Below are 8,879 nucleotides of genomic sequence, written 5' to 3'. Positions count from 1 at the left end.
TTATCTCAACTCACGGGCTTCACTTTCCATTTCTCTCCCCCGTCCCAGAGAGGGAGGGGGGAGGGGGAGCGAACGGCTGCGTGGTATTTAGCTGCCAGCCGGGTTAAACCACGACATACGAGTAATTGCTAGGGTAAGTGTAAGCGTAAGTGTACATGTAAGTGTTGTTGTATGGCTTATGGTAAGGGTAAGGTCAAGGGTAAGGTTTATTTTAAGGGTAAGCGTAACGGTAACGGATAGAGTACGGGTAAGGGTAAGGTTAAGGGTAACGGTAAGGTTAAGGGTAACGGTAAGGTTAAGGGTACAACTATATGTTAGGATATGGGTTATGGTAAGGGTAAGAATTAGGGTAAGTATAAGGGTAAGGTTAAGGGTACGGGTCAGGGTAAGGGTTAGAGTAAGGGTTAGGATTAGGGTTAGGGTAAGGTTAAGTGTTAGGGTAATGGTTAGGGTTAGTTTTAGGGTTAAAGTCAGGAAAACGTATGCGTAAGTATTAGGTTAATGTTAAGGGTAAGGTTAAGGTTAAGAATAAGTGTAAGGTTTAGGGTAAGGGTTAGGGTTAATGTAAGGGTCAGGGTAAGGGTTGGGGTAAGGTTTAGGGTAAGAGTTATGTTAAGGATAAGTGTTAGGGTAAGGTTAATGGTAACCGTAAGTGTAAAGGTAAGGGTTAGGGTAAGGGTTAGGGTAAGGGTAAGAATAAGGGTATGGGTAATGGTAAGGGGGAGGGTTAGGCTAAGGGGAAGTGTAAGGTTTAGATTAAGGCTAAGGGTAAGTGTAGCAGAAAGGGTAAGGTTTATGGTAAGGGTAAGTGTTAGGATAAGGGTAAGGTTTAGGGTTAGGTTAAGGGTAAGGGTAATGGTATAGGTAAGGGTAAGGGTAAGGGTAAAGGGAAAGGTTAACTGTACGAGTAATTGCTAGGGTAAGTGTAAGCGTAAGTGTTGTTGTATGGCTTATGGTAAGGGTAAGGTTTATGTTAAGGGTAAGCATAAGCGTAACGGATAGAGTAAGGCTAAGGGTAAGGGTAATGGTAAGGTTAAGGGTACAAGTATATGTTAGGGTATGAGTTATGGTAAGGGTCAGGGTAAGTGTAAGGGTAAGTGTAAGGGTACGGGTCACAGTAAGGGTTAGAGTTAGGGTTAGGGTAAGGTTAATGGTAACGGTAAGTGTAAGGGCAAGGGTTAGGGTAAGGGTAAGTGTAAGGATATGGGTAATGGTAAGGGTGAGGGTAAGGGTAAGTGTAAGGATATGGGTAATGGTAAGGGTGAGGGTAAGGGTAAGTGTAAGGTTTAGATTTAGGAAAAGGGTAAGTGTAGCAGAAAGGTTAAGGGTTAGGGTAAGGGTAAGTGTTAGGATAAGGGTAAGGTTAAGGGTAAGGGTAATGGTATGGATAAGGGTTAGGGTAAGTTTAAGGGTACGGGTCAGGTGTAATAGTAAGTGTAAGGGTACGGGTCATGGTAAGGGTTAGTGTAAGGGTTTGTGTAAGGGTAAGGGTAAGGGTTAGGATAAGTGTAAGGGTGCAAGAAAGGATTAGGGCAAGAGTAAGTATAAGGGTAATAGTAAGGGTTAGGTTAAGTGTAAGGGGAAGGGGAAGGTAAGGGGAAGGGTTGGAGTAAGGTGTAGGGTAAGGGTAAGTTTATGGTTAAAGGAAAGAGTGAGGGTAAGGAAAAGGTAAAGGTAAGGATTTGGGCAATGGTAAGGGTGAGAAGGGTTAGGGTAAGGGTTACGGTAAGGGTTAGGTAACGCAGTGTACAACCTGGGATGTCACACGCAGAGCTGCCTCTGGCAAGGTGAGTGAGGAACAGATGTAGCAGTTGTTGTGCTGTAGGTCTCACTGTTCCTCTAAGCATCCCCTCTTTGTCTTTTAGAGGTGTTGTAGCTGTTTGAAGAGGGTAGATTGAAGCATCTGCCTCGGGGGCTGGTAAGCGGCAGAGGTAAGGGAGCAGATGAGAGTAACTTACCTAGTTGTGCTGTGTCTTTGGATGCTGCATCGGCCTATGCGTTTCTTTTTCTTTCACAGGTGTCTCGCACAGGCTCAAAGGAGCAAACTGCACTCTGAAGAGCTGTGTAAGAAGAGGGGCTGGTCATGAGCTGGGTTGGAGCAGAACGACCAAGTAGCAAAAGGTGACTATGAAAGGTGTCCGTGTTGCTTTGCAGGTGCCGTGGCAGGCTCTCCACAGAAGTGACTAAGGATATGAGATAAGGCCAGAGAGCGACAAGGAGCGGCACGTGCAGGGATGGTTTTGAAGCGCTGCGGTGGCTTACTCTTCTGTTCATCAGGTGCCACAGGCAAGGTGGGTTGTAACATCAGTCGTTATGACTAAGGAGGTATTGGGGAGGTATTGGGGAGGCAAGGACAATCCCCAGACATGGACTGTATATCTCGAAACAAGACACTGGAACTCATGATAAGGAAGCGGCAGACGGACAAAGAAACGAATGTAAGGACTATAACTGTCGAAACTGGACATTGGAATTCATTATAAAGATACAACAAACGGGAGAATTAGCAACAACCAGCTCTTGCAATTAAGAAACATGCCAATTCAGCAGATTCCTGACCAAAGATAAAAAGTACACTGTGAGGAAGACTCGGGGTCTTCCTCCCAAAGACCCCAGCCCACGTCCCAAAGACCCCTGCCCACAATTCTTGGAAGGCTCTACGCAGGCGCAAGGTGCCAAAAGGCTAATTAGCGTGAGAAGCGAGGGAAGGCGGGGATAGGTAATGCATATGTATAGGTGCTTGTAGAATATTGATAGATTGATTGTATAAATTCAAGACTGCTTTCCGCTTTAGGTATGCATGATAGGTGGAGAGATCCCCCGTGCATCCAGCGCTGCAATAAAGAATATACCACTTAAAGGAATTTCGGCTTCGATCTTTGAATCGGTTATATTTGCATGAAAGCAGTTCACTTGAATGCCACAGTGCATCTGAGTAGGGTGTTCTAGCAGAAAAAGTTTGTCTGGCACAGCGGTGCCTGATGGCAGTGTGTTTCCTCAGGTGAAGAGGTGCCTGAAGCCCCATCCTATCTAGCCTGCACACAATTATCTGAGAATGAAAGCTGCTTTCCAGTAATTCAGAAAGCCAAGTTACGTCTCAGCCTTGAGCATCTCGGGCTTTTGGGCCTGTCTGTAACATTTGGCACCAGCACTAATACTTTTTTTGGCATATTTTTAGCGTTTGGGGCCTGTGTCTGGGATTTGGGCCCTGTCTCAAACCAGTGGGGCTTTGTCCTGGGTTTTGGAGCCTGCCTCTAGAGTTCAGGGCCTGTGATTAGGCTTTTGGGGTCTGTGTCTGGGGGCTGGTATCTGGGGGCAAGGGGGGAGCTGCTTGTAGACCCTTGGGGCCAGCATTGAGGGGGTTGGGAGCTGACTGTACACCTTTGGGGCCTGCTTCTGGGGGGGGGGGGGTTGAGACCAGCATCTGGGGGAGGGGTGGGAGCTCTTTGTATTCCTTTGGAGCCTGTGTCGGGGGGGCGGAGGGGGGGTGGGGGGGAGGGGGAAGGGGAGGGTTGGATGGGAGCTGCTTGTACACTGTTGGAGCCTGGGTTGAGGGAGGAGGTTTGGAGCTGCTTCTACACCTTTGGGCCTGGCATCGAGGGTAGGGGGTTGGGTGCTGGTTGTAGGGGCCTGTGTTTTGGGGGGGAGGGCTTGGGGCCTGCGTCTGGGGGAAGGGTGGGAGCTGCTTGTACACCTTTGGGGCCTGCATCTGTGGGGGGTCAGGGTCTGTGTCTAGGGGGCTGGGAACTGCTTGTACAATGTAGGAATCTGTTTCTGCAGGGTGGCTGGGAGCTGTTTGTACAACTTTGGGGCCAGCATCTGGGGGTTGCTGGGAGCTGCCTGTACACTGTAGGGGCCTGTGTTTGGGGGGGCTTGGGGGCCTCCCTCGGGGGGGGGGGGGGGAGGGTTGGGAGCTGCTTGTATAGGGTAGGGGGCCTGCCTGGCAGGGGTTGGGAGCTGCTTGTAGAATTTGGGGCCCTGTGTCTGGGGGGGGGGGTTGGGGCCTGTGTCTCAGGGGTGTTGGGAACTGGTTGTACACCTTTGGGTCCTGTCTCTGGGGGGGAGCTACTTGTACACTTTTGGGGTCTGTATTTGAGGGGGGTTGGGAGCTGCTTGTGCACTTTTGGACCTATGTTTAGGGGGGCTGGGAGCTGCTCATGCATTCTAGGTGCCTCCCTTTTGAGAAGGGTTAGGGCCTGCATCTGTGGGTGGTTGGGAGCTGCTTGTACACTATAGGGGCCATGGTCTTGGAGGGGGGTCTGGGCTGTTTATACACCTTTGTGGCCTGTGTTTGGGGAGGGGGTGGGCCTGTGCCTACGGGAGTTGGGAGGTGTTTGTTCACTCTAGGAGCCTCCATTTGGGGGTCTTTGGGGCCTCCCTTTGAGGGGGAGGGAGTTGGGAGTTGGTTGTACACCTCCGCATCCCATGTCTTGGGGGGGGGGGGGGGGGGGGGGGGCCCGGTCTCTGAAGGGGCGGGTTGTGAGCTGCTTGTACACCTGTGTCGGGGGGAGGGGAGGGGGGGTGGCGGGGGGCGGGCCCGGGTCTTGGGCCAGTGTCTGGGTGGAGTCCAGTTCTTGGGAGGGGGTGGTTGGGTAGGAGCTGCTTGTGGGCAGTTGGGGTCTGCATCTGGGTGTGGTTGGTGCCTGCTTCTGTTGGCAGTTTGGGGCCTGCTTGTAGACTTGTGCAGCCTGGGTTTGGGGGCTTTTCTGTAATGTTTGGGGTCTGCATTTTTGCTTTGGGATGCATCTTGAGCTTTTGAGGCCTAGCAGTAGCATTTGGGGCCTGCATCTGGGGTTTTTCTGTAGCGTTTTGGTTGCGTATTTGTGATTTGGGGCCTGTATCCAGGGTTTTGCCTTTTTTGTAGTTTCCATCTTTGTGTGTGTGTGTTTCGTTGTTGGTTGTGTGGGATTAGGGGCAGTTTGGGGTTTGGATTAAGGTCAGTGTCATTAGCGTTAGGGGGTTGATAATAAGGGTTAGGGTTGTGGTTAGAGTTGTTCGGTTTAAGGGGAATAAGGATTTCAGGGTAAGGGGATCAAGGTTGTGGGAATAAAAATGTTGTTTTTGCACAAACAACAGGATGTTTTTACATCCTGTAGAGGGAAGGAAGGTGGTATTGAGATATGCTTGCAGTGATAAGACAGCTTAACAGTGTGAAATGAGTTCATCTGATTCGTGTCAATATGGAACAATGCTAGGGCCGCATGATATGATGAAAAGTCTGAGAAAACCAGTGGTTAATGTATATAGTTCTTGTATCTTGCAAAGGAATGGTCCAGCAATTCGGGTCAATAGGGGATAAGAGAACAAAGGGGTTTCAGAATAACTGCTAACTATTACAACTGTTGCATGGGACACTATGCAAGTGTCTGCCATCCAGCCAAGATGGACAAAGGAGAAGGACAAGAGAAAAGCCTGGGACGAAGACTACGAGCTTTCAGCATGAGAGACCCCCAGAGGGACCACCGGAGACTGATAACGCCTGCACCAGTGGGAGGGTTTGGATTCTGGGAACTAATTAGAATAACCCTGCCTTTTGTAGAAGTAGTAATGAATGTGTATTAGCCTAGCAGCATAAAAACCAGCCGCCTGATGTAACTTGTGTGCGTCTTGGTGGAGCAGAGACTCCTGGCGCACCCAGCGCTGCTTGCTTACCTCTATTCATTTAATAAATTGTAAATTTCAATTGCAATCCTATTTGGGACCCAGTCATTTATTACAAGTGGGGGCTCGTCCGGGAGGGCTTTGGTTCCTGATTTCTGGTTTGATCTAGGAGAGGCACCCCCACCATTTGGTGGCTGCTCTTTGAGTCAGGTCGGAACTAATGGCATCTTGAACCTGAATAAAGGTAAGCAAAGTTTCTGATTCTTTTTTTCAGCTCCCTTGCCAGCTGCAGCACTATATTTTGCCCGTAATTGTGTGTGTGAAGATCCGAACGAAGACGATGGAGTTGTAAGCATTTAAAGCGTATACCGTTCGGTTGGGTGGGGTTCGGTTGCCTGTGTGTGTGAGTGTGACTGAGACGGAACTTAGTTCCGAAGCGATTGTGGAGGTCTTCTAACCCCGGTTCCAATCTCCCGTGAGGGACTTGGCCGGTGAAGGACCGAAGGGATTCCTATAGGATTTGTGGGTGTGTGATAGGTCCTCGACCCCCTGCAAGACACTCTTACTAAGGTAACCAAGGGCTGTGGGAATTGCCATAGTAAAATTCCTAGATGGGTCAGACAAAATCGAAGACCAGAGACCAGAAGAAAGGGAGCAAATTACCAGTCATACCACCAGAAAGTCCATTAGGAATAACGATTAGAAATTGGAATGATAGGGACCCCAGAAAAGGAAAAAGTAAATTAAAAATGGTCCAGTATTGTGTGATAGAATGGCCAAAGGAGCCTTTAAGACTACATGTCTTTTGGCCTGTTTTTGGATCCTTCGAAGACTGGATTTGCCAGGCCTTAAATATCCATGTTAATTCAAAGGAACCTTTTAGCCAGGAAGAAAGTGATTATGCAGGATTATGGATCAGGAGGACTTCAGGTCCTTTTCCAGCCTCAATATTTACACTAAAAGCAGGTAAGAAATTTGAAGAACAAGAAGAACATGACAAAGAAAAAGAAGATAAACGTGAGCCGTTGGATAAGCTACCACCTCCATATCCTAACAATCCACCCCCGGCGGCTCCCCCTCCGGTGGCTGTGGTATCTCCACCAGTACCACCGTTGCCCCAGCTTCCACCACCAACAGCACCAGAATTAGACCGACCTCCGGCTGCATGCACGAGGACTGCCGTATCTGAGAGAGCTTCTCTATATCCCTTAAGGGAGGTAACTGGTGTATAACTGGTGCGCGTCTTGGTGGAGCAGAGACTCCCGGCGTACCCAGCACTGTTTGCTTACCTCTATTCATTCAGTGAATTGTAAACTTTGATTGTAATCCTATTTGGGACTTTTATTTATTATAACAGACAACCTTGTAAAACGCAGACAACCAGAATCCTTACAGCAATTAGGTGGAAATCACGGCGTAAGAAACATTACCACCTCAAAGAGTAAAAACCTCAAAAGAAATGTGACTTGTAACAGGCCAGCAGCTGTGTATTTTCTGTGAAGCACCAGCTAGATTATGACCCTTAAATAGCACAGTTAATGGGGAAACAGGGGAGGGTCCCGGTCCTCGGCAGAAAAAAAAAGTGTATAAACTGTGTACGGAATTAGTAGGCACCCTCCTGCTTGTGGGACACCCGCCATTGTAATCTCGAATAATAATGCTACTGTACTGAGATCCTCGACTCAGCCTATGCTATTTGCTACAGATTGATTCAGGGTTTTAAGGTTTCAGGGATTGGGCACTAGGGTTGGGTTTCAGGGTAAGGGGTTTCAGGGTTTATGTTTAGGATTTTAAGGTTTTTAGGGTTGGAGTTTTAACGGTTAGGATTTTAAGGATTTGGGGGTTAGGGTTTTAAAGGTTTCAGGGTTAGCGTGTTAGGGTATTAGAGTTTTTTGGGTTGTAGTGTTGATATGTTTTTTAGGGTTAGAGTCTTAAGGTTTTATTTCTGGTCAGTTATTTACGGTTAGGGTTTTAAGATCTTTTTTTTTTTTTTTTTTTTTTTTTTAGGTTAGGTTCTCCAGGGCCAGGGTTTTGAGTATCCTAATTTTGGGGGTTTGGATTTTGAGCATCTTAATTTTTGGGGTTAGGCTTTTGTGTGCCCTAATTTTTTGGGATAGGCTTTTAAGCATCCTAAGTAGTTGGGTTAGGGTTTTGAACATTTTAATGGTTTGGGTATTGAGCATCCTAAGTTTTCAGGATAGGGTTTTGAGCATCTCAGTGTTTCCAGGATAGGTCTTTGAGTGTCCTAGTGTTTTCGGGATAGGTCTTTGAGTGTCCTAGTGTTTTCGGGATAGGTCTTTGAGTGTCCTAGTGTTTTCGGGATAGGGTTTTGAGCGTCCAAAGTTTTTGGGTTTGGGTTTTGAGCGTCCAAAGTGTTATAAGTTGCCCCCTTAATTAATTTTCAGAGAGCATTGTATTAATCATAGAAAGGAATTTATTGAGTGAGCAAACATCAAGCAAAACAGCACTGGGCGGCCGGGGAGTCTAAGCTCTGCCAACGGCACGCACCTCACCCCCGCCAGGGTCCCTTTTTATATCTTGGTAATTCCGGGATTACGCAGCACATCCTGGTATATTCTGCAACTGCACGCACTGTTGCGCGCAAAATAATTTTTAAGAATTTAAATCTCTTTAAAAAGAAAATTAAGCAAAAGAATTTTCATAGTGTCTAGGCAAGCATTATGCAGCTCCTTACTTCAGCAGGGAGCTTTCGCAACTCCCGCTCCTCAAACAGAAGTCCTTGTTTTTATAATACAAAAGACAATGAACAAACATTTATGGTGTATTACACTAAGTTTTTGGGTTAAGGTTTTGTGCATCTTAATGTTTTGGGGTTAGGGTTTGGAGCACCCTAAGTTTTTGGGCTACGGCTTTGAGCATCCTAACGTTTTGGGTTGGGTTTGGGTTTTGAGCATCCTAAGATTTTGGGTTAGGGGTTTTAGGCATAGGTCTTCAGGGGTTTAGTGTGGTAAATAGTTTGGGTTAGGCCTGTAGGGGTTTCGAGTTTTTTTTGATGTTAGGGCTTGAGGCTTTTTTTGTAAGGGCGGTGAGGGTTCCAGTGAGTGCTGGTAAATGCAGTTCTCGAGCACTCGGCCTGTGATTGGCCATGCTGGCTGTGCGGGGAATGCTGGTAGGTGTAGTTTTCCGGCACTGGGAGGCCATGTTGTGTGCCCAGAGCATGCCGGGAGATGTAGTTCTCGGGAACTAGGGTTAGGGTTAGGGGCTAGGGCTGGGGCTAGAGTTAGGGTTTCGGGTGAGGGTTGGGGTTGGGGGTTATT

At 47.8% G+C, this 8,879-nt stretch overlaps 1 long non-coding RNA gene across 1 annotated transcript; it reads left to right on the top strand.

The window, feature by feature from the left end:
* The first annotated feature begins 1,719 nt into the window (after positions 1–1,719).
* LOC116492003 lies at positions 1,720–3,162 on the top strand. Its single transcript, XR_004253543.1, has 5 exons — positions 1,720–1,787; positions 1,866–1,931; positions 2,018–2,064; positions 2,155–2,291; positions 3,002–3,162. It is a non-coding gene; the product is annotated as an uncharacterized LOC116492003 (long non-coding RNA).
* The last annotated feature ends 5,717 nt before the right edge of the window (positions 3,163–8,879 follow it).

The sequence above is a fragment of the Aythya fuligula genome, chromosome 8, assembly GCF_009819795.1.
Source record: "Aythya fuligula isolate bAytFul2 chromosome 8, bAytFul2.pri, whole genome shotgun sequence".
NCBI classification, from domain to species: domain Eukaryota; kingdom Metazoa; phylum Chordata; class Aves; order Anseriformes; family Anatidae; genus Aythya; species Aythya fuligula.
Note: the sequence above shows the minus strand (reverse complement) of the source record. Positions and strands in the feature narration are given on the sequence as shown.